This window comes from Peromyscus leucopus, chromosome 3 (genome assembly GCF_004664715.2).
Source record: "Peromyscus leucopus breed LL Stock chromosome 3, UCI_PerLeu_2.1, whole genome shotgun sequence".
Classification (NCBI taxonomy): Eukaryota; Metazoa; Chordata; class Mammalia; order Rodentia; family Cricetidae; genus Peromyscus; species Peromyscus leucopus.
Window position 1 is genome coordinate 130,493,310 of NC_051065.1, and position 25,844 is coordinate 130,519,153.

The following is a 25,844-nucleotide window of genomic DNA, read 5'->3' on the forward strand; positions in this document are numbered from 1 at the left end:
ACCCCACACACTGAGTGTTTCGGAGAGAAATCAAAGCAGAAATGTCGGGCCAGCTGGGAACTTTCCTAAGAGCCAGCACCTCTGCTTAAAAGTGATTCAGCACCTAACGGTCATCACCAACCTCCTTACTTCACGGTCTACACGCACTCACTGCTTCTCCAAACGTGTTGAAATTACATCTCAGGCATAAGCTTTCTTTTGTTCCAATGCCAGTCTGTAACAGATCTTTACGTGAACAAAAGCTCCTGTCTTTACAATAACCATCTTTCTTTAGAACAGGCATGTGATATACTTTTGGGATGCCAAACCACACAATGGAAAGAAACCAAATAATTCCAGTGAGGTTTGATGAGCCTTCAGCAAATCCTACAGCAATTCTAGCCACCTGTCAATCAGGAAGTATCGTATAAAGAACTGTGGGGCACTGATGCTGTCTATTACCGGAGCCATTCTTTTAGGTTCACTTGAGACTTTAAAAAAATATAGAATGAATGCATTTGATGATTGTTTGAATTGCTGCCGTGCGCTCTGTCATAAACGGCTTATGGATAACCATCAATTGGTAACGCTCATCAGTCTAACAAGTTCAATGTACTACTCGGAGCAAAGGATGACTATTTATTTAACAGCTCTTGGCAGGAAAATTTGTTGCATGCCACAACTTCACAAAGAACATTAAAATCAATGACAATTTATAAACCAAAGGCTGGGAATTATGCTTTGGATTCCCATAATTCATCAGAATAAAGCTGTCAGATACCTTTTATTATAAATTAATAGCCTGTTGTAAGAGGGCACTTTGGTACAGATGTTTTGTCAGTTCCGTACTGACATCTAGTGGTTGATGAGAAATATTTCCCGTCTTTTCCAAGCCCCAGATTATCTCTTTCCCAAAACACATTTATTGCTGCTACATCTGTTCTAAGAGTTTTATCATGCAAGAAATTGTATTTGAGTTTAAGATTTGTACATTTACATTGGAGCCAATGCATTTTTCACAAGTTTGAACTTAGTGTGGTAAACATTGACAATGCGATTTAACACAATTTAAAGGCTACTCACTGATTACCCCTTTCTACTTAAAAAAAAAATCAATATTTTAAACCTTTTGGGGGACCTAATTACTTACAATTCTCAACCATTAAATTAATTCTACTAGGATCTGTAGAGATGGCTCCATGGTTAAGAGTACTTGCTGCACTTGCAGGGGACCCCTGTGCATTACACAGAAGACACATGGTGACCTACATACCTATAACTCCAGCTCCAGGGGACATGACACCACCTTCTGGCCTCTTCAGGTGCCTGCACACATGTAGTACATATTCATATACTCAAGCTTATACACACATACATACATACATAAAATAAAGCTTTGTTAAAATATATGCACTTACTATAGGATATAAAAGCATTGACCCTCCAGCTCCAATGTTCTCATAAAGAAATAGAGATACAAGGCTAAAATAAGTCCTTACTTAGCCTGTTTGATTAGAATTTGGGATACAATGTACCTATTATGAATTTCATCTCCAGTTCAATGTGACTCAATTGAAAAGACTATTTAAATGCTTAATTATGGATTTTGTTGCCCAAATATTTCAGGTTGATTTACACAATACCCCTTGTAATTAATTCCATGTTCATTAGCATATTGAAAACTGAAAAATGCTAATGTGAACTGGCAAACTCCTGGGTATACAGTCTTGGCAAATGGCCATCCAGGAACATGCTAGGAACTTTCTATGCTCTGGATAAGAAGTCCATCTGGGGGCCCCCAGGTGCTCCAGGACACCTGATTTGGGCTCATACCGCATGTCATTTTTCTAGAGAATCAAGGACCTTAGGAAGGGAATTATCTTCAGTCTCTCGGAGTTCACAGACCTAAGATGGAGGAGATTGAAGGGAGAGTACATACCGTGTGCCTGCTCTTGTGTGGGGCCATGCTAAGCACTTCACGTGGGAAACGAACAGGGTGTGGGTCAAGGGTGACAACCTTTCTCCTGACTCTACAGACCTTAAGGGAAATGAGAATGGCACTCTCTCTCTGGGGCCAGCACCGAACGGAAATTTTGATAAAGAAGGAATAACATCCTTTTCTAATGTGATTGTTACTGGAGAAAGAAACTAACAAAAATCACCCAAAACTAGAATCTGTCTGAGTTTATGGAACTATAAAAAATGGTGAGATTGGTGCATGAAGCCATCTTATAAATTTTGGGAGGTTTGTAGCACCCATTCTGGTTGATTTGGAGGGTCAGCACGTTACAATTACTTCTGAAGGTGACAGTGTCATTATTGTGAGGCTTAGCAAACACACCAAATGCAAATAGACGCGAACTTGAGTGAGTCCTTTCTATGAAAGTGGGAGTTGAGACTGCATAAAATGTAAACCCTCCACTTTTTATGGAGTCATGTTCAAAGAACTGTTTTAGAGTGTTTGTGGTTTTATTTAAGAAACTTTAAAATCTTAGTCCCAACCTTCAGACCACTGTTTGTGTCTCTTTTGGGATAAGAATTTACAAGTCATTAAGATAAAGACAGTTAAGTAGTATCTTATCAACTACCTTCTCAGTGGGTGGCTTTCTATATTACTAAGACAGCTAGGCTACTTTCTGCTACCATAAATTTTTAACTTTAGGTCTTCTGGTGAAGGCTACTGGGGCTGGAGAGACGGCTCAGCTGCTAAGAGTACTTGCTGCTCTTCCGGAGGAGCTGAATTGAATTTGGGTCAAATACAGAAGAACAGCAAGGGGACTATGACACCCTCTCTGACCTCCCTGAATACCCTCACACATGTGGCATTCACACATATACAAAAAAAATTATAAAAGTTAAAAACTTATCACATTCATATTCATTCTTAACATTCCCTTATTTTTTAAACATTTTAAGCTCTTGCCTCACATATTGGCCTATGCAAACTTCCTGCCCAGGAACATTTCAAAGATTCCCATTGATGAAGAATTCCATATGTGCTGTCCACACCTGCCATGGCCCATTCTGGACACAGTGGGCAGAGATGAACCAAGCAGCCAAGGCCTGGGAAGGATAAGACCGCAACTATGTTTAAGACAAATTCAGGAAGGAAGGAAGGAAGGAAGCCAAAGAGACCTCCATGTCTGGAATAAAGATATCGTCCTGAGCAGGAGGTATGAAGCTGACCCCTCTGTTTTTACATCACAGTACCTCCAAGTACTCTGTGCAGCCAAGGGACCTGCAAAGGCAGCTTGGTCCTGCTTAGTATGGGGCCAAGTTCCTGTAGTTACCACAGCTGCACCAAAGCCCTCTCCCACCTACTATTTTGGGTTGCAAATATAATTATGACATGTTACATCTAGACAGTACCTCAGAAAGCACCTTGTCCAGCTTTTAGACATGATCATCATAACCTCAGAGAGGTTAGAGATGTGAGAGGTAGAGAACACAACCAAGTGTGATGTTACTGTGGAACATGAGGTCATCAAGGCAGAGACCATGGGAAGCCCTCAGGACCAGAAGGATGCATACAGCTGTGAAGGAAGACTAGACCATAGTCCCAGAGACAAGAAGGGTGCCTACTAGAGTGAGTGATCAAACAAGACTGTGACTCCCCAATCAGGGAGTAGTAGGACACCCCAAAGCCAAAGACAGGAGTTCGTCCCACAACCCAGGAAGCAAACAGGAAACCAAGATAAGCGGCCAGCACCAGAAATGGACAGGAAAAAGGGAGGGGCGAATCTGGGGATCCAGAAAGACAAAAACCACGTGTTTCGTGTGTACTCTCAAATTCAGCTAGACTCAAAGTTTTGTATGTATTGTGTGTATACATGTTTCTGTGTGTGCGTGTCTGAGTCCATATGTGTTTACATGTTTGTGTGTGCATGTGTGTGCACATGTTTGTATGTGTATGTACATATATGTTTAGGATATGAGAATGGAAGAGTATGAAAGGGAAGGAGGCGTTATAAAAATTGGGGAAAGATCCTCGTGTCTTTCTTGGGGTTCTGTTTTCCAGGTAGCCTCCCTGGTGATGTGAGTAGCAGTCCAGTCATCCTTGTTCCACATCTAGTATCCTCCTATGAGTGAGTACATACCATATTTGTCTTTCTGAGTCTGGGTCACCTCACTCAGGATGATTTTTCCTAGATCCATCCATTTGCCTGCAAACCTCATGGTATCATTGTTTTTCTCTGCTGAGTAGTATTCCATTGTGTATATGTGCCACAATTTATTTATCCATTCTTCAGTTGAAGGGCATCTAGGTTGTTTCCAGGTTTTGGCTATTACAAACAATGCTGATATGAACATAGCTGAGGAAGTGCTCTTGTGGTAAGATTGAGCATTTCTTGGGTATATGCCCAAGAGTGGTATAGCTGGAGACACGGGGATTGCCCAGTGACAGAGAAATGGCTGAGATCTACATGAACAGCCTGGACACGAGTGGGAGTGATGAAGGGCGAGGGTCAAGGGAAAGAGAGCTTGGGGGAGCAGGAGTTCCCAGCTGGATCAAGAACAGAGAGGGACAACAAGGAATAACAGACCATGGTAAATGAAGACCACACGAGAAAAGGAAGAAACAAAGTACTAGAGAGGCCCACAGAAATCCGCAAAGATACCCCCACAATAGACCGCTGGCAATGGTCAAGAGACAACCCGAACTGACCTACTCGGGTGATACAATGGCCAAACACCCTAATTGTCGTGCTAGAAACCCCATCCAATGACTGAGGGATCTGGATGCAGAGATCCACGGCTAGGTCCCGGGTGGAGCTCCGGGAGTCTAATTAGTGAGAAAGAGGAGGGTTTATATGAGCGAGAATTGTTGAAACCAAGGTTGGATAAAGCACAGGGACAAATAACCAAATGAATGGAAACACATGAACTATGAACCAAAGGCTGAGGGGCCCCCAACTGGATCAGGCTCTCTGAATAGGTGAGACAGTTGATTGGCTTGATCTGTTTGGGAGGCATCTAGGCAGTGGGACCAGGTCCTGTGCTCAGTGCATGAGTTGGCTGTTTGAAACCTGGAGCTTATGCAGGGACACTTGGCTCAGTCTGGGAAGAAGGGACTGGACCTGCCTGGACTGAGTCTACCAGGTTGATCTCAATCCTCAGGGGAGGCTTTGCCCTGGAGGAGGTGGGAATGGAGGATGGATTGGGGGGAAGGGGAGGGGAGCAGGAGGGGAGAGAACAAGGGAATCCGTGGCTGATATGTAGAACTGAATGGTATTGTGAAATAAAATAAAAGGAAAAAAAATTGGGGAAAGAAAGAGTTTAATACCTGTGACATAAAAGCAGAAATGAGAGTTTGGAGGGAGGAAAGGGACCAGTAGGGGGGTGGGTAGGGGTTGTAAAGGACAGTGGAGGAGAGAAATAGAAACAAAGTATACTAATAAGTAATTAGTACACGTTGTTCTTACAATGGACCTGAGTTCCATTCAGACCACTCACATCAGGTAGCTCACAACACTTTAACTCCAGGGGATCTAACGCCCTCTTCTGGCTTCCATGAGCACTGCACACACCATGTGGCATGAACTCATAGACATACACATAAATAATATCTTTAAAGTTAGCTTACCTGCTTTCCCTTCACCCATCAGTCGTACATTTTCCACCACTGATCTTGAAATACATCTTAAGAGTTTCCTGGATAAATTCACATTTTCTGATAATAAACATACTATTTGCTCAATAGTCACAGTTCATGTATCTGCTGCATAAAGACTTATGCTTTCTTTGACATAGGGTATTCTGTGACCATAAAGGAATCAAGAGAAAGGCATGTGGCAAGCTCAAATGAATCTGTCTTACAACTGACAATTTTGAATCTAAAAATGCAGGATTTTTACTTGATCACATCAGATGCCATCTTTTTTACTGTGTATTAAGACTAAGTAAAACTCTAATTAAGTGAATTTTGTTTCAATCAGAAGAAAATAAAATTACATCTGTAGGAATTTTTATAATGAATAATTTTGTAATCAGTGATTAGCAGCCCAAAAGAAGCCTGAAGGTTTATAAATTAATGTAGTTAATCAATGAGTTATACTTCTTTCACTTCCCTGAAGTTACTCCTTCAATCTGTCTCCAAGACTTTTATCTTTGAATTTCACAATAAAAAATGATGAACTGTTACTTGGAAAAGGAGCAGGAGTGGGCAGCCGATCGAATGCGCCAATGATTTGTCTGGGTGTTCCTTTTGATATTTTATCAGTCAGGTTTTAATAGTTACACAGGAACTGCATGTTGATGCTATAAGATAGTCTCCAGCAGAGACATGGATGACCGTAGCTGATGGAATAACCAAATGTCAAAAGTACAAAGACCTCCAGGATGGAAAAAAAGAACATCACAGAGGCAGGAAAGGAGGGACTGGCCAACACGTAAACAAGAACTGGACTCTGTTTATTTCTTCCTTCCTTTGAGAGATGGGAGACTTGCTTTGTGCCTTATTCCTCTCAAGGTCCAATTTAAGATCTTCCTAGCTTGTAAAAGGTGGCTTATGCAATCCACTGGAATACCTCCAGGGAAAGAAGGAGATGGGAAAAGAGGAAATCGAGAGAGAAACTTACACCAGAACAAGAAGTTCCATATACAGTGGGCATAGCAGAAGCCTTCCAGGGCCCCCAGCCCTGTCTCAAATTCTGTTTGTTTTGTTATGATAAATGTTGTCAAGATAGAGTTCCTTCAGAGTGATCTGTATTTTTCTCAAAAATCAATGTATTAGAGAATAATAATAATAATGCAAATTTCCCTAAAGTCTTGTGCTTATTTTCAAGGCTTTGATCTTCTTAAAGAACTATGGGGGGTGTAATAAGAAGAAATAAGCTCAATATACAATATATGCATGCATAGAATTTTCAAAAATTACTTAACTTTTAAAAATTCAAAGTGACTACAACAAAGCCAATTTAGAGAGTTTCTAAGAACCCCATAGCAAAGACCTTGGACAAATTGTTGAGCCTCTTCCAAGGACACCCCAAAACAGGAGTGATGCTCAATTGTGTTCACACAAGCTATGAAGTAAAGGAAAATATCTGAGAAGATTGGGAGATCAAGATCTATGTCTGTCATGTTAGGTCAAGCCAAAGAACTGGGCAAGAATCTTATTCTAATATAGAGAGCTGGCCCCTGCTTGTCCCTCTACCAGTGTTTCCCAAAGTGAACTTAAGGGGCTACAAGTGAAGTAGCTATTGTAATAAACAATGCATCCCAGAGAACCAATCCAGGGCATCAGGCATTACTTTAGACCCATAATGCCAAGGGGTCTACTGTCTTCTCAACCGACAACAGATAGGTAAATATTCCAACACCAGCATCCCTATGTCCAGACGAGGGCTTTTCAAAGCCATTCCTCTTTTTAAAAGCAAGAGTTTAAATATGAAAAGTATGATTTATTTTATAAACTTTGTATTTGCATAAAATTTTTATAAACCACCAGTTATATTAAATGTGTGACACTTAAATCTCTTTATATTTCTTTAAATCTCACTATATTAAATATGAGCTTAAAATTTCACCTACAACTGTTAAGAGTTGATGGTACTACTTCAATATATTCAGTACCTGCCTGAAAAAAGACACACCCAACAACCCAACATAACTTGTCTAATACCATGTCATGAGCTTGATAATAAATTATGCATCCCACTGATAGCTACACAAAACAACTCAATTTCCTGAGAATGGATAAATTGCTGAAGACTAAGAACAAGGGAACTTGTGTGTGGCACTTTTCCTCCAGTCTTAAGATTCCATATGGAACTGTGACTGTGTAGCCATGGCAACTAGAGCAGAACCATCCAGTGTCAGACAGGTATATGATGGTGGCAATGGAACTGTGGAGGGTGTGGAAAGGTAGGGTCAGCAGACCTTCACCTGACAGTCTCCCTCCTCCAGCTGCAAGAGATCTAAGGAGATGCCTGAGTAGATAAGAAGTGGAGGGATAATTGAAAGTGGGACTCCAGGACGCAGCATCCATGAGGTCACCGTCCATCATGGGGTGGGACTTTGTGCTGATGGTGTAGTAGTTTGGGAGTTATCCATGCTCTTGTATGTAAACCACCACCTACCTATGCTCTGTAAGAAATCCCAGTAAATGCATTTGCCTCACCAAGTTGGACTCTAGTGAAATCAGACTTCGGTCTATCATGAATGCCCATCTGAGGTGAACAGACATTCATGTGTGTCTCCCAGAAAAAGTAAACCCAAAAAACATTATTATACTGAAAAAATAGAGAGGAAAACATATCTTAGAGAAAGTAGACAATGTCAGAAAGCTTATGTAGTTTTGGAGGTTAGGAAGGGCTCAGCCACTAAGAGAGACTGTTGCTCTTGCAGAGGCTCACGGTTCTGTTCCCAGACCGTCATCAAGTGGCTGCCAACTGCCTGTAACTCCGCATCCAGGGGATTTGACTCCACAGGCTCCAGCACACACATATTGACACACACATACACATAAATAAAACAAATCCTTAAAATACAAGATTCTAGGAAAAACATCAATTATCTCATAAACTAGAATACAGACCTTAAGGGCAATAATGTCTACAGATAAATTTGGAAAGGTATGCTAGGGTCCAGCTGAAAAAAGTCTCTTTCAGGCATAAAGGGCTCATCATAGATTTTAAAACCAAAGAGGCAATCGAGAGATAAGATCTTTGCTCTGAATGATGCTGACATAACTGGATGTTAACATGCAGAAGATTGCAAATAGATCCATATCTGTGGCCATGCACAAAACTCAAGTCCAAGTGGATCAAAGACCTCAACATAAATCCAGTTACACTGAACTTGATAGAAGAGAAAATAGGAAGTAGTCTTGAATGAATTGGCACAGGAGACCACTTCCTATATATAACACCAGTAGCACAGACAATGAGAGCAACAATTAATAAATGGGACCTCCTGAAACTGAAAGGCTTTTGTAAAGCAAAGGATATGGTCAATAAGACAAAATGATAGCCTACAGAATTGGAAAAGATCTTCACCAACCCCACATCTGACAAAGGGCTGATCTCTAAAACATATAAAGAACTCAAAAAGCTAGACTTCAAAATACTGAATAATCCAATTAAAAAAATGGGCTACAGAGCTTAACAGAGAATTCTCAACAGAAGAATCTCAAATGACTGAAAGACATTTGACATAAGGAATTGCTCAACATCCTCAGTCATCAGGGAAATGTAAATCAAAACAACTCTTGAGATACCATCTTACACCTGTCAGAATGGCTAAGATCAAGAACACTGAAGACAGCTTATATTAGAGAGGATGTGGAGCAAGGGTAACTCTCCTCCACTGTTGGTGGGAATGCAAACTTGTACAGCCAATATGGAAATCAGTTTGGTGGTTTCTCAGAAAATTGAGAATAAGTCTTCCTCGAGATCCAGCTATACCACTCTTGGGCATATACCCAAGGAATGCTCAATTACAAGGACACGTGCTCAGTATGTTCATATCGGCATTATTCATAATAGCAAGAACCTGGAAACAACCTAGATGCTCCTCAACTGAAGAACAGATAAAGAAAATGTGGCACATATACACAATGGAGTACTACTCAGCAGTAAAAAAAAAAAAAAAACAATATCATGAGGTTTGCAGGCAAATGGATGAATCTAGAAAATATCCTGAGTGAGGTAACCCAGACTCAGAAGGACAAACATGTACATACTCATAAGTGGATACTAGATGTGAGGGAAGGGATGGCCAGACTGCAATCCACAACTCCAGAGAGGCTAGCTAACAGGGAAAGACCCTAAGAGGGACACATGGATGGCCCAGCAAAGGAGAAGTGGATGAGATTTACACAAGCGGACTGGGAGTGGGTGGATGGGTAGCAGAGGACAAGGAGTGGGGGATGAGAACATAGGGAAATGGGAGGGTCGAGCTGGAACAGGGACAGAGTGGGAGGCCAGAAAGGGAGATGCCATGATAGATAAGGACATTGTGGGAATTGAAAGAGGCAGGGTGCCAGGGAGGCTCTCAGGAATCCACAAGGATGACACTACCTTGGAGTGCTGGCAGTGGTCTAGAGGGTGCCTGGACTGGTCTACTCTGGTGACTGGTCTAGTGAATACCTTAACCATCATCACAGAGCCTTTGTCCAGTGACTGATGGAGGCAGATACAGAGATCCACAGCCAGGCACCAGGCTGAGCTCTAGTAATCCAATTGATAAGAGAGAGGAGGGATTCTGCAGGTGGGGGGACGTCGAGATCATGATGGGAAGACATGCAGAGATGACCGGCCACACTAGTGGAAGCCCATGAACTGTAGACTAGTGGCTGTGGAGCCCCCATTGGACTGGACTAGATTGGATATGGAAGATAGTTTTGGGGGGGCACCCAGGTAGGGGGATCGGCATCTGTCCCTGGTACATGGACAGGCTTTGGGGAGCCCAGTGCCTGCACCTGCTGCTGTGTGATGCCTTGCGCAGCCTTGATGCAGTGGGGAGGGGCTTGGATCTGCCTAGGCTCAGTGTGCAGGGCTTTGCTGACTCCCCATGGGAGACCTTGATTTGGGGGGTGTTGGGATGTGGGGTGGCTTGGAAGGGAGGGATGAGGTAGGATCTGTGGGTGGTATGTAGAGTGAGTAGAAAATTTCTTAATAAATAAAAATGAAAAAAAATATCTTTGCTCTGATTCTGTAAGAGACTTTGGAGAGACTGGAGGCAGGGAGTGTATACAAATAAAATTTTTGTGTTCATTTTTAAATTTCAAAGATAGAAATATGGAGTCTTATGTCACCGGATTCATGGTCATGAATGTCACCTCAAAATGCGATAAGAATGTGTATTCAAGGTTATAAGCTACATTACAGGGTCAAAGTGGGCCAAAAGATGTGTTGTCTTAAAACTTCCTTTTAATATTTTTATGGCTTTGACTGCTAGTATTTATCTTTGGGAATTTTACATGAAAATCCAGATATTTTCATGGGAATACATGCTTCCCATGTTCCAATCAGGAATAGCCCAGGTTGCTGGGCACCAGGTATTTTCAGTCTCTATTACTAACTAGTAGAGAGTTCTGATCACTTTTATTCATGATCACATCTACCAGCCCCAAACACTGCTATGATATTTTTATTCTAACTCAAGAAAGTTTACTGATCGAAAGTTCACAATTACACACAGTTTTAGAAACTTCCTGGAGAGATCTCGTCTTCAACAGTGCCTACTATGTTTTTCTTCTATCCACTTCCTTAAAATATTTAATATTATCAGCCTTTCCATTGGCTCAGGCATACATGGGTTTCTTCACGAGATTCATCTGAAAAACTTAGAGGGGACAAAAAAAATCAGCAAATAGTTTGGAAGCAGCCACACCTCCTCTGTGGGACTTCATGTGCTTGGCAAATCTTAGCATTGGCTTTCCTGTGACTACTTCATGCTACATACCTATGCACACCATCCTCAGTTCATCAAGACCATGAAATGTTAGTTGTCTTGATTTGAGTCATCTTGAACCTTAGGGTCCATACAACCTGGAAGGGCCCCCAGTTGTTTTTATCATCTGATACACTCATCCATTCTGAGATCATACATCTCAACTAGAGGTTAGAAATCTTTTCTGCTTAACTTCCACTAAGATGAAAGCTACTGGGGTTACGTGTGAATCAAATTTGAATCATCTGAACCTAGAGAAGTCATGTTGTACTGAATCTTTGAGCAGATGCTATTGCTGTATTAACCTGCTCTTTTGCAAATGACAGTATGTCCAGGTAGACTAGTGACTTATTTGCTTAAGTAAAAAATCTTTTCTAAAGAGCTAGTTGGGGCTGGAGAGATGGCTCAGAGGGTAAGAGCACTTGCAGAGGATCAAAGTTCAGTTCCTGTGGTGGTTCAAACCTGCCTGTATCTCCAGTTCCCAGGGATCCAACACTCTATTCTGGCCTCCAACAGCACTGCACTCAGGTGGTATACATACATATATACAGGAACTCACACATACACATACATGTTTATAGGCACTCACACATATATATGCTTACATACACATACAAATAATCAAATCTTTAAAGTGTTGGTATAGCCAGGCATGTGATGTGCAGTCCCAGAGCTCAGGAGGCAGAGGCAGGAGGATCATCACAATTTCCAGACCAGATGACACATCTACCTAGTGAGTTCCAGACCCACCAGGAACAACCAGGCAGTGAAACCTGGCAAGATAAAAGCAAAAACAGACTTGTGCCGCTGTAACTCCTCTGTGATAATATTAAATCACATTTGTTTTATTAGAACTCTGGACTCATTTGAGTCTTGAGGAGGGAAGAGAAGTGTTAAGGAGGGGTTCTCATTGTGATGATGTGCCTATGAGGACTGAGGCCAAGAAAGATTCTTGAAGAACCATTTTCTCCCCACATTTTAACAAGAGTTTAGAATGTTGTGGATCTTCTCGTTCTAATCATGGGGATTAGAGGACAGACATGGTTTTGTTGCACATTCTTATCCTGGAACCATAGGGTGACTCTGGGACAAAAATCTTAGATCCTGTGCTATGCCTTTTCAAGTTCTCAGTTAAATATCCTCACCATGGATTCATTAAGGGGCCCTACAGGGTTACTGAATTCAGGAAGGCCCAGGATCAGGGCAGTTGTCTCTCCTCCAGAATGAGGGTGTTGATCTGACTGTGGCTCCCACAGAGCTACTGATGCTAACCAGAGGAGGAGGAGAAAGAGTGTATGTTAAAGACTACTCCATCAGCAACTTGACTAAACTAGTTCACTCAATCCAAGGCTCAAGGAAAAGATTCTTGCTGAGGCAGGCAGCCACAGGGCAGTAAGAAACAGGAAGCCAGCAGTTCAGGACTGCTGCATCCATCATTGAGACATAAGGTTAGCTCTAAATATTTCATCCTGCCTGGATGCCTTAGAGGGCACCAGACCTATGCACAAAACTATAAGCATGCCCTACCCTCAGTGCTTAGCAAGTTCCTTTTCACAAGAGAGAGATGGGGGAGAAGGAGAGGAATGGAGAGGGAGAGAAGAGATGAGGAGGGAAGACAGAAAGGGAGAGGCAGAGAGAGAGAATACCACCATGTCTATTTCTACCCTGAAGAACCTCAATGCACCAAGCATAATGTTGCACACCTGTAACGCCATCACTTGGGAGGCTGAGGCAGGAGGATTGGGAAGATGGTGAGTTTGAGCCAGCCTGGGTTACATAACAAGACCCTGTCTCCTACCCCCACCCAAAAGAAATGAAGGAATGGAGGATAAAAGAAAAGAAAAATGAAACAAAACCCCTCAGTGTCACCTGATCAAGTCCTTCCCTGATCACTTGCAGCTCACACTGGATTTGGCTATTTCCAAATGGACTTGAGGCTGTTGCTATGGATCAGGATGAGCAGATGTAATATTTTGACTTGGTGAGTGTTTGGGTTCAGGTATCTTACATGTTGAGAAAACCATCACGATGCCCCACGTGTAGCTTTGGCTCTGCCACACAGCCCTTACACTGTCTCCACCCCTTCTATCCTGGAGGACTTTCCCCACTGGTCATGTCAATGTTGTACATTATAAAAATAAGCTAGCCGGGCGGTGGTGGCACATGCCTTTAATCCCAGCACTCGGGGAGGCAGAGGCAGGCGGATCTCTGTGAGTTCGAAGCCAGCCTGAGCTACAGAGTGAGTTCCAGGACAACCAGGGATACACACAGAAACCCTGTCTCAAAAAAAAAAAAATTAAAAAAAAAATAAGCTAGCTTCAGATTCACCACAGTCGAGAATGGCCTTGAGCTTCTGATCCTGAGTGCTTGGGGCAAGAGGCATGCACCACAGTCCTGGTTCTGGAGATTGAACCAATGCCTTGTGCAAACCAGGAAGCACTCTACCAACTGAGCTATCATTTTTCTGTGAGTTTTTGAGTCAAAATCTCAAGAAAGATTCTTGAAGAACCATTTTCTCCCCACATTTTAACAAGAGTTTAGAATGTGTAGCTCAGGTTAGCCTGGAACTCACTATGTAGTCTGGGCTGGACCACCACATTCAGCATAATCAACTCTCTTGCTAACCGCAGTCTTCACACTCGGTGAATGAGTGTACTTTCTCCATTCCGTAGTATCAGCACACTTACCCAGACCCACCTGCACTCACCCCCAACTGTTATGCCAGTTGTGTCTACACTTACTGACTACTAATAAGACATTTAAACTGTGCGCATAAATAGGAAGAATTATTCCTATGAAACTAAATTGGATGATTGAAAAAACTTAATAGAAGTAACTTATGAAGCAACAGTCCATAACACTAGACCAAAAGAGAGAACCACAAAGGATTATGGGTTGGAGAAAATCGTTTATAAAATTTACAAAGTTTCTATATGGCTTCATGAAAACCTTTAATTTCTCTCTTCACTTTAAATAAAATGAAGCTGAAATTGGGAATTATAGGATGCCTTTTAGGAAATAAATCAAGTATAAATTGCACTGGCAAATCCCCACTCTATGAAAAGCTTTACCTTGAGTCAAGAGGTTGATGAATGAATGCACATTTAGATGTTTTAAGTTAAAATAAAATGTTGAAGATGTGCACATTATCACTTTTATGATCTTACTCTTCTAAGCTTATCAAATGACTGCCTCAACTACTTCAGACAACATGACTTCTGTGTGCTGTATTCATGATGTCATTTTAAATGAAGGTTTTATAAATATGTAAGACTTTCAGAGGGTATCAATTTTTTAGCCACAATCCACCTTATAAAAGACCTTTATTGCATCAAATATAACATCTGTAGCAGCAAGGATACTAAAAATAAAAAGTGCTGGGAACTTAAAAGAGACTTCTTACACACTTAGGAATTGATGAAAGTGACAGAGTGGCAATCAGGGCCTGGAAAGACAACAACCTGGCCATGGGACTGCGCCTCAGGAAGGAGCAACCACCCAGGAAGATGGGTTCACCTCAGGCCATGCTAAAAAGATAAGCAGAATAATTATTCCTTTAATGAGATACTATACACTTCCTTCCCAAGATTCTCCCCACCACACACACACACACACACACACACACACATACACACACGCAACGCACGCACACACGCACGCACGTCACGAGGAGAGAGGAGAAAGCACAGCTGGGTGGCTGAGAAGCCATGAGGTTTGGTTAAATCTGCCCACTTTTTGGGTCCTAACTCAGACAGACCTCCAGTTTCTCTGGTGTTGACATTATGGCCCAGAGAGCTGGTCATCAGCAGACTTGACTTTTCAAGGTTACTCTGAGAATTTAAAGTGCAGTTGAGAACTGACACACCTGAATTTCCTTGAACTCTTAGACACTGGCTGACAAAGGCCGCTGGGCCTTCCACAACGTCCATGTGTTACAGGGACTTCAAATGTCATATACCATTGAAGCAATGACCTGCTCTGTGCTTCACCCCTTGTCCCATCTTCAGAACTCACCCTTCTGCTCCATTCCACTGAGACTCAACAACAGGGCTAGCTCCTTAGATGTTGCCCTTCATCACCGATATCCTTTTGTATTTTTTCAATTATTATTGACTCCGTGTGTGCCTGAACCACAGTACATGTATGAAAATCAAAGAACAACTCATACGAGTCGGTTTCCTCCTTCTACCATGTGGGACCTGGTGATTAAACTCAGGTTGGTGGGATTGGTGGCAAGTGTGGTGGTATTGTGTTCCCCAAAATATTGTGCACCCTAATAAACTTATCTGGGGTCAGAGACAGAACAGCCACTAGATACAAAGGCTAGAAAATGGTGGCACTCACACCTTTAATCCTAGCATTCCAGAGGCAGAAATCCCTCTGGATCTCTGTGAGTTCAAGGCCACATTGGAAACGGCCGAGCATGGTGACTCATGCCTTTAATCCCAGGGAGTGGTGGTAGAAAGCAGAAAGGTATATAAGGTGTGAGGACCAGGAACTAGAAGCATTTGGCTGGTTAAGCTTTCAGGCTTCTAGCAGCACAGTTCAGCTGAGACCCATTCTGGATGAGGACTCAGAGGCCTCCAGTCTGAGGAAACAAGACCAGCTGAGGATCCGGCGAAGTGAGGTAGCTGTGGCTTATTCTGGTTCTCTGATCTTCCAGTTCACCCCAATACCTGGCTCAGGTTTGATTTTATTAATAAGAACTTTTAAGACTTCATACTACAGGCAAGTACTTTTACCTACAGAGCAATCGCACCCATCCCAGATAATCTTCTCTTCTTTTAAGACACAGTGATGCTAGGTTAGGGCCACCCAATGTCTTCAGTTTAATCTTTCTCTTTACAGACACTACCTTTAAACATAGTGGTGTTCTTACACCCTAGATAATAAGGCTTTGTCATGTAAGTTACTGGGAGCTGATCAGACCTATGTACATAAGGCATCACTATTGTTCTGGCCACTGTGCAGTGGCTAGTCTTGCCTGTGGATTTTGGTTCTTATTTTGGTGGGAACATTTTAATTTGATTTGACCAGAGAGTTAGGGAGAGAGAGGGAGAGGGAAAGAGAAAGAGAGAGAGAGAGAGAGAGAGAGAGAGAGAGAGAGAGAGAGAGAGAGAGAGAGGATGAGCCAGAGAGACAGAGAATTTGGGTGCTGTGAAGCAGCAAAAGGCCTCAGTGGATAATGGCACCTGCTGACTGACAACATTAATTTGACCCCCAGGATCCACATGGTAGGAGAGAATCAGCTCCACTCCTGAAGTTGTTCTCTGATCTGTATATATACCTTCACCCATGCCACAATTCATACCAAAATAAATTATAATTTAGTAAAAACTTTCATTGGGATGCTGGGAATTTCAACATGGGGCCTCATATTTGTACGTTCTAAGCTTTCTCCCAGCATCTGGTTTTGCTTTGATTTTATTGGTGGTAGTGGTGGTAGTTGGTTTGCTGACACATCCCCAGTATCTAAAATAGTAAGAATTCCGTGAATGAACAGGCTAATGTGTGTCTTGTTTAATGCTCAATGAAGGAGGATGTTAAGCCAGTAATTCCTGAACTGCAAGTAAATATGCCTGATCTATCCACTGGTTGGCTAATTTTATTATTTCCAAGTGACTATAACACAATTCTGACAATTCTTTGCATACTAGTTAGTATCATAATGTTCATTAAACACTGAAAAAGCCCAAAGATTAAGAAATCACAGGGATTTCAATGAGCTAACTTTCTGTGCGGGGTTGTTCAAGCTGTTTCCTAAAGGTATTACTTCAACAGTTCTATGCATCAGTGCACACTGGGAAAACAGAAGGGTGTTTGCTTTAATCCACACATCTTAAGCAATTGTGCAGTCTTTTAAAAAGGGATAATCATTAAAAATTGAATCAATAAAACCCTGGGACTATTTCAATGAGCCTCTCAGAAAGCAGTTTCTCCTCGTATGATTTATTTGGCATAGCTACCTTGATTCTCAAGATGATGATACTCATTTTCAAATTAATGTCACAGAAAAAGACAGAGAAAGGGGCAATCAACTTCCAATTAAAATAACTCAGCCCCTGCCCTTGGCTTCCAATAGAACTGTCATTTCAAGAGGAAGAAAACCATTTAATCCCTCCTTCCTGGTTTTATGGCCCATAGATGTGAATAACAGCACATATTACCAGGAACGTATACTCCTTACTTTTCTCATAACTGTGGCCAAATACCCAACAATCAGCAAATTACTAGAGGAAGAGTTCATTTGGGGTCACAGTTTGAGGACACAGTCCATCATGGCAGAGAAGGCTGTTAGAACAGCTCATCTGTGGCTGTGGGAGCATGAAACCGCTTTTTCACAACAAGACAGATCAGGAAACAGAAAGAATGGAAGGGAGGTTGGGCTAGCAATCCCAAGGCCCTGTCTGCCATGACCTACTTCCTCCAGCCTAGATATCACCTCCTAAAAAATCTCACAGCCACTAAAACAGCATGCCCACCTAGAGATCAAATATCCAAACATGAACCCATAGGACATTTCACATCTACACCATAATAGTGTTGTACAAATTAGGGGGAAAATGCAAGTTTTAGAAAGCACCTTGAATTTGGAGAGCACTGATAAATAACTGAATGGCATCAGTATTACAATAATAACTGCAATAGCTAAGTTTAATAGCCAAAGCCATCATCCCAGTGCTCAGGAAGCTGAAGCAGCAAGATTAGGAGTTCAAGGTCAGTCTTGGCCTAAAGCAAGTTTGAGACCACAGAACCTGTCTCAAACAAACTGTGTGTGTGTGTGTGTGTGTGTGTGTGTGTGTGTGTGTGTGTGTATGTGTATTAAGTTTTCTCTCTCTCTCTGTATGTGTGTGTGTGTGTGTGTGTGTGTGTGTGTGTGTGTGTGTGTAGGGATTCTTCTGTTATTCTAATAACAGTATTATTCTACTGTTTTCTCTGCAGCATACTGAACAAACTTGTTTGCTTTCTAAAGTATTAAGAGGGGCTAGAGAGCTGGCTTCTTGGTTGAACAAAAGTTCAGTTTCCAGCACCTATATCACCTATATCCAACCACCTGTAAATCTAACTCCAAGGGATCCAACACCCTCTTCTGGTCTCTGAGGGCATCTGTACTCAAAATGTGCATACCCATACACACACACATACACTATATATATGTAAAATTAAAATAATAATATAATAGAGAGAGAAATAACAGCAAGAATAATAACAGCTTTTCTTCAATTGTAGACTGAGAATCCAAATGACAAAGGCTTGTCGTTCACCAAGATAGAACATGCTTTGATTTTTTAATGAAATATTTCAAAGTATATTCTCAGAATGCAATTAAAAAATAGCAGACAAAAAAGGAAATAAAACAGTTGCCTGAGATACTTCTAGACCACTATCAGAACCTAAGACTGAAACTGCCACTGGTCTAATGAAATGACTAATCCGGATCTAATGTAGGTTTACAATAAAGCATGTCCACGCTTGAAGCCCCTTCTCCTTCACAGACATAAAAACTATTCAGGAGTGTCAGGAAAGTAATTCTTATCCTAAAAACATTGCTCAACTTCAGTACTTGGATAGCATCTAGTCCCTCAAGCTGAAACATCCATCCTTAACTCATCTCGTGTCTCACATTACACAAGGCAAAAGGAGGAAAGAAAACACCCCAAAAAGCCTCAGTGTCCAACCATCAGGAACCAACCATGCCCCTCCTCCACAGCCCTGCATGCATTTAAAGTAATGGAGGGAAAAGACGACAACTTTCTTTCCTGTATCAATGGAAATGGGCCCATGCTTGGTTCTGCTTCCAATAATGCGGCTGAAGGAGTCTGCTGTTTCCAAGATGGGTGAGCCAGGCTTGTCTGCCTATTCCAAGAATTAACAACTGGACATAGTAAAGGAAGCAAGTGCTTTTCAGGACATTGGTTATTCATTAGAAAAAGGCATCCATCCCTGGAATGTGAGATAAGGCAGGCTGGAGAATTGTTTCCATGGCTTTCCTGATGGACATTTCCAGGTCACATTTACAGGAATGCAAGGGAAGCTTCCTAACTTACCTGGCCTGTAGGGAGCCGCCATTCTAAGATGGTGCTGGCTTCCTGGTAGCCTAGCTGTAAACAACTCCATATTTGGCTATGATGCACGAGTATGGTAATTGGCCTTATGTCCTCAGCCTATCCCATGGCTCCCTGTGCTCGCATTCTGGCGGGACCCAATCACAGTACGGCACGTTTGCCTGATTCCCTATATAAGCAGCGGCAGTTTAGTCCTCAGGGCCCCTCACTTCCCGCTCTCCCTTAACCAAGAGGCACTCCAAAAAAGTGTGATCTGAGAAGAATCCTCGAGTGGTGGTCGTTCTTCCTCGCTGGCCGAGAAGCTTGCCGCACTGGCCTGAGAAGACTTTATTGAGATTTAAGTGAGCCCATGGTATCTAGAGTTCCCTGAGCTAAGCACTGGAGAGGAAACACATTCCCAAAAAGAACCAAGGAAATCTACAGAAGACCTTTCTCAAGACCTTGGAGAAGTACTGATGGGAGTGTGTCCCTGGAAATCACCAGAACCTAAGACAGAACCACCTGAATAAATGAAAGACAGCAATCCAGGAGCAAATCAAGAGGAAGACACAGTGTCTGACCTCACCGCCAGAGCAGAAAACATCATGCTTCAGAGGTATGGCATGGAGCCCTTGGGTTTGCCATAGTGGGATGGAAACTCAGAACTAGATAAGTGTTTACACCTGTAAAGGCTCCGGGGTAAGATCAAACAGGATTAGATGCTGACATGTCACTCATGGCCATCCCAGAACAAAGACCAAGACTTCTGTAAGAATGTAAAGGGAACTAAAAAAAAAAATGGAATTCCCAACATTGAAGATCCAGATAACAATGATTAACCATGTGGAGAATCTAACAAAAAATGACTTGCAATAAGAAAAAAATGAATCACTGAAACCATCTCAAATGACACAGATAATAGAATTAATAAATAAAACTGTCAAAATAGTTATAACTCTATCGCCTCATGTTCAGAACTAGAGGACAGGTAGAGTAGATACAGACAGCTAAATAAAGATAGATAGATAGACGGGGGTGGGGGGGTGGGCAGGTGGGCAGGTGGATGGATAGATAAACAGATAAATCTTCTGATCTATTTTTGGAATTTATACAATGAAAATGAGCAAGGATAGAGAAAAAAATTATATTGTCTAAGATAAACTAATGTTAGGTATTATATGAAAAATGATCCTGGACTTTTAGCCATCAAAAATCCAAAGAGAATTTTGTTTGTTTTTTGTTTTCTCATTTTTTCCTTTTATTGAAAATAGATTCTTTTTGCATACAATATATTCTGATATAATTTCCCCTCCCTCTACCCTTCCCAGTTCTTCCCTACCTCCCTTCCCCCAAGATCTACTCCCTTTTTGTCTCTCAATAGAAAAGAACAGGCTTCTAAGAGAGAACAATCAAACATGACAAAAGAAAACTATACTAAGATGAAGCAAAAGCCAACACATCAGGGCTGGACAAGGCAACCCAACAGCATGGAAAGAGCCCTAAAAGCAGGCACAAGAATCAGAGAACAAGTCATTCACACATTCAGGAGTTCCATAAAAGTATTAAGCTGAGAACTATATACAGAGGAGCTGGTACAAACCTGTGTAGGCCCTGTGCATGCTGCTTCAGGCTCTGTGAGTTCATATGAGCCCTGCTTAGTTGATTCAGGGGATCTCATTCTCCTGGTGTCCTCCATCCCCTCTGACTCTTTCACTCTTTCTGCCTCCTCTTCTGCAAAATATTTTTAACAAAAGAATAGAGCACCAGTAAGATTTGAAACAGCTCAAGTGGACTAATAAAAAAAAGTCTTTTAAAGAAATAACTACTATTTTGTAGATGTAACCAACCATCTTATTAAATAAGAAACACAGAAACAATGCAAAGAAGAAAGCCAAGAGATCGGAGCTAAGAGCCGTACCCGCCTGCTGCAGCTAGCGAAGAGACCTCTCCGAAAAAGGGCCTACTTCCTGTGTGTTTGTCTTTATATAGTCTTTCTGTTCTGCCTTCTCATTGGTTGTAAACCCAAACACATGACTGCCTCATCACTGCCTGTATGTACAGCCCTCCAGGTCTTCTATGGTATTGAGATTAAAGGCGTGTCTCTCCAATGCAGCCTGTATCCTTGACCACACAGAGATCTACCTAGCTCTTCTACCAAGTGCTGGGATTAAAGGCATGCGCCATGAATGCCCATCTCTGCTATGGCTTGCTATTAGCTCTGACCCCCAAGCAACTTTATTTATTAACATACAAATAAAATCACATTTCAGTACAAATAAAATACCACCATACTATTTTTCAAATTTGATGAAAATTTAAACCATGGATCAAAGATACTCAAAGATCTCAAAGCATAAGAAAGGTCAGGGAAAGCATCAAGGGCCCCCAGGACAGCATAGCTGGAGTATAGGCAAGGGTAAGTCAGATCAATCAGCAGAAAACATAAATGGAAGCCAACAAAAGCATACATTATACACAGAGGGAAAAAAGCATGGATGCCAGTCAACTGCTGTAAAAAAAAATGTGCAAGCAAGGGGAGATACAGATGACACCTCTACAAAACAGGAAGAATCAGAAGCTGTAAGTCATATCTGTAATCTTAGCACTTGGGATGCTGAGGCAGGAGGATTGCCTTGGGTACTGGGATACATAGTGAGTTCCAAGCCTGCCAGGACTACAAGGAAAGACCATTGTCTCAAAGAAAAAGAAAGGGGGCAGGGCATAGAATGAAAAGAGAAAGGAGGAAAGGAAAAGAAAGTGTCAGCAATGGTCACACCATTTTGTAAAGCTTCCATTTTGATTAATCAGTGACAATTCCTGAAACTAAAGTAACTTGGCTCCCAGAAGTACAGTAATTTACTTTTCTAGATTCTTCCTTTCCCTGCCCTACCAACCCTGTGATAACTGTAAGAGGCTTACTGATTACCTGACATGTGACCAACTACTCACCTTATTATCCTTGCTTCCCTAGCAAAGACCAAAGAGAAGCCAAAAGGAAACTCTTCAGTCCCTTCCCTCTTCACCTTCTCTGCCCTGTAATTTTCCCAGGTTGTGAGCAGACATGGAACCCCTCTGCAGATCTTTTCCCAAAAGAGCCTGTGCTGTTGTTCAGCACTTGTTCCTTTATCTATCTTTCCTTCTCATCCATCTGAAAGAAATCGAGAGAGGGGAGGGGGAGGAGGAGGAGGAGGAGGAGGAGGAGGAGGAGGAGGAGGAGGAGGAGGAGGAGGGAAATATCATACTGGAAGTCTTGACCCTATAAAAATATCTCTCAAACAGAAGACAAAATAATAGACTTCTTGGGCAGTAGGAAGGTAAGAAAACTCATGTGCTGTAGACCCACACAGCAATAAGTGAAGACATTATATTACCACTGAGGGTAGGGTAGACTATATGGTAGTGATAAATTAAAGATATTGTCATAAACCCTTACTGAAATAACTCAACAAAGAGAATTGATGAGTCAATGGAGAAAACAAAATATGATAATAAAAATAATTCAAAAGATGGCAGAAAGTATCTTTTAAAGATCTGAGGCCTGCTCCAGTCCAGGGAATATCACACTTGGTACTGCAGTGTGTCAAAAGCCCACAGCTGGGGAAGCAATAGGCCCTAGGACAGAGGCCACTGTTGTTATTTTGTTCAGTGTTCACATTGTTAAGTTGCTGTCTAAGCACGTGTGTTTATATCCAGACCCAGTCTACTCTCTGAAGCTTCTTTTGGCAGTAGACAGCAGTCCATGCAGAGAAGCATAATTAGCCAAAGTGCCGAGAATAAGACACTGAGTACTTAGTCCTAATGGGACATGTTTAACACACACATGCATGCACTCATATGAACGCATGTGCACAAGCGCATGCACACACACACACACACACACACACACACACACACACACACACACCAAGGCTCACAGAATGTAAGAGCTGGAAGATGGAGAGAAGTGCTGTGACATGCTGTCCTCTGGGCATGACATGGCCATAGCACTCATGAGCTATGAGCAACTATGGGAAAATAAGCCTGCCAAATTTTCAGCCCAAATGGGGGAAAATGCTAATCTAGGCATTCCCCTTTACTGATGAAGATACTGGGACCTGACAGCTGCTGGGAAGGGAGAATCATTCTGTTTTTGAGGGTGTTCCCACTAGTAGGGTTCCCATGTTCCCATGGATGGCCCCACACCAGCCCACATACAGACAGTAATAACTTGACTGAGTGGTTTATCAAATATACATGTACATAAAATTGAGAAGAGGTCTGTTGGGAAGATATAGGGACAGGGGTAATTGAAGGTGGGAAATAAAGGTGGATATGATCAGATTTCATTGCACACATATATAATTCTCAAGAAAAAAATAAAAGAGAGAACAAAAAATGATAAATATTTTAATTATTTAAATATTTAATAATTATTTCCAAATTGTCCACTAAATGTAAATGATTTAAAAACCCAATTAAGGGCAGAGTTTACTAAATTAGATTTATAAAGCAAGATATCATTAAATCCTAACTATAATTTAAAATAAAACTTTTAAAATGGATTTAAATAAAAGAAAGTAAAAACTGAAATGCCCAAAAGGGATCTGGAGTTGCCATATTAATATTAACCAAATATTATCTAAGATAAAGAAATATATTTTGTAATGATAAGGAGCTTAGCTCTCAAGCAGATGTAATGATCATAAGTAAGGCAGGACTGGAAGGCAGAAAAAATCTTGGGAACATGAGAAGGAAGAGGCATCCTGCACCAAGGAATCAGGTTGAAGGTCCTGTCCCCAGGGAAGCAGAAAGCCCAGCACAATTAACAGTTGACTGAGGCCTTTATCCCTTCCCAGCCATGAGCTGAACATTGCTACAAATCTCTCTCTATAAAGCCTATGCGCGAGGAAAGAGGACATGTCCTGAACCCCATGCAGAACTCCAGTGGCTCCTGGTTTTCTGTCACCAGATTATAATTCTGTCCAAGGCATCTCCAGAACCACTCTACATTCTCACTTACCACAAGGGAAAGGGGGTTTTAGCAAACATTTGCAATGTAAATTGAGAGCCACAAATAGTATGCGCAGGTGAATACAGAGACAAGTCCTGGAGATGTTCCCTTTAGGAGCCCATATCCACACTTGGGCATCTCTTACTTCCTGAGACTTCCTTGGAGAAGACAATACCCCAGCTCTTAGGTATGTTTTACTTCTTCTTCCTCCTGCATCAAAATATCTTAATAAAAATCAACTGTTTCACCCTACCATACAGCCCTGAAACTCTTTTCTCTGTCAAATACGAAAATTCTGGTTTGGCCTGAGTCAAGTTCCCTAAAAATCTAGGGGACTTCCTCCTAAAGGTGACAGCATGGAGCTGTGTCTCTGTCCACTCACTGCTGACATTAATACGCATTTACATGATGGAGTTGTAAAGTGAGTGCATCAAAAACTGATAAATAGTAAAAATAAATGGTGAAATCCACAAGTATAGTCAAAAATGACAACAACTCTTTATCAGCAATTGGCATAAAATCCACAACACACAGACCACTTGAACAACCTTATCAATCATCTTGTCATGATGGACATTTATAGAACACTCCCCTGAGTGACAACCTAATATCCATCCCTTTAAAATTCCTGCTCACACATTTGATCTCAGATGACAAGAGGAAGGGGTAAGGAAAAAACCAAAAACATTAAGTTAATGTATGCATAGATCAGCATTCCCCATCCCAAAAGGAAGATGTATCATAAATGCTGCAACCCTCCCTTCCCCATCTTTCTAGATGGTTGTAGACAGCATGTCCATGTACCTTCTACTGTCAGCCACATATGTTCGCTTCACACTTAGCAAGCAGCTCAGTTTGCCTAGCAGGTCTACAGCCTTGTCGTCCACTAACCTAATCCTAGGATATGAAAAGAAACCCAAGAGAGTCCCCGCTGCCTCCCACCACTGCTGGGAATTAGTGGTCCTCCCACCACTGCTGGGAATCAGCAGCAAGATCCCGCCCTAAGGTCAATCGCCCCAGCCAGTGCGGCAACCCCTCCTTCTCTTATTGGCTCAGTAGGCCAAGGTTTCCAAAGCACTTTGGTGGTAATTTCTGATTTCAATTGGATGGAAGTATGTTTCCCTTAGAAACCAAGTCCTATAAGCTAGCAGAGCCAATGATCATGGAGAAACACAGAAGGTCAATGGTAGTTCACCGGGGGTGTAGTGAATGAAGAAAGCCAGTCTGACAGTGCCTCTTGACCACTGGACACTGTGAATCCTGGCTAGAAGTGGAGATGGGGGCAAGGAACACCATCGGTTAGACATTGATTCAGTGTGTGTACCGTATACTGGAGGCTCCTGCTCCATCGCCACAAGCCACTGCCACCCAGTACCTCTTCAAACTCCTCGTCACCAGTCTACCATAATGGCTGTTTCATGATGATTGTGAAGATA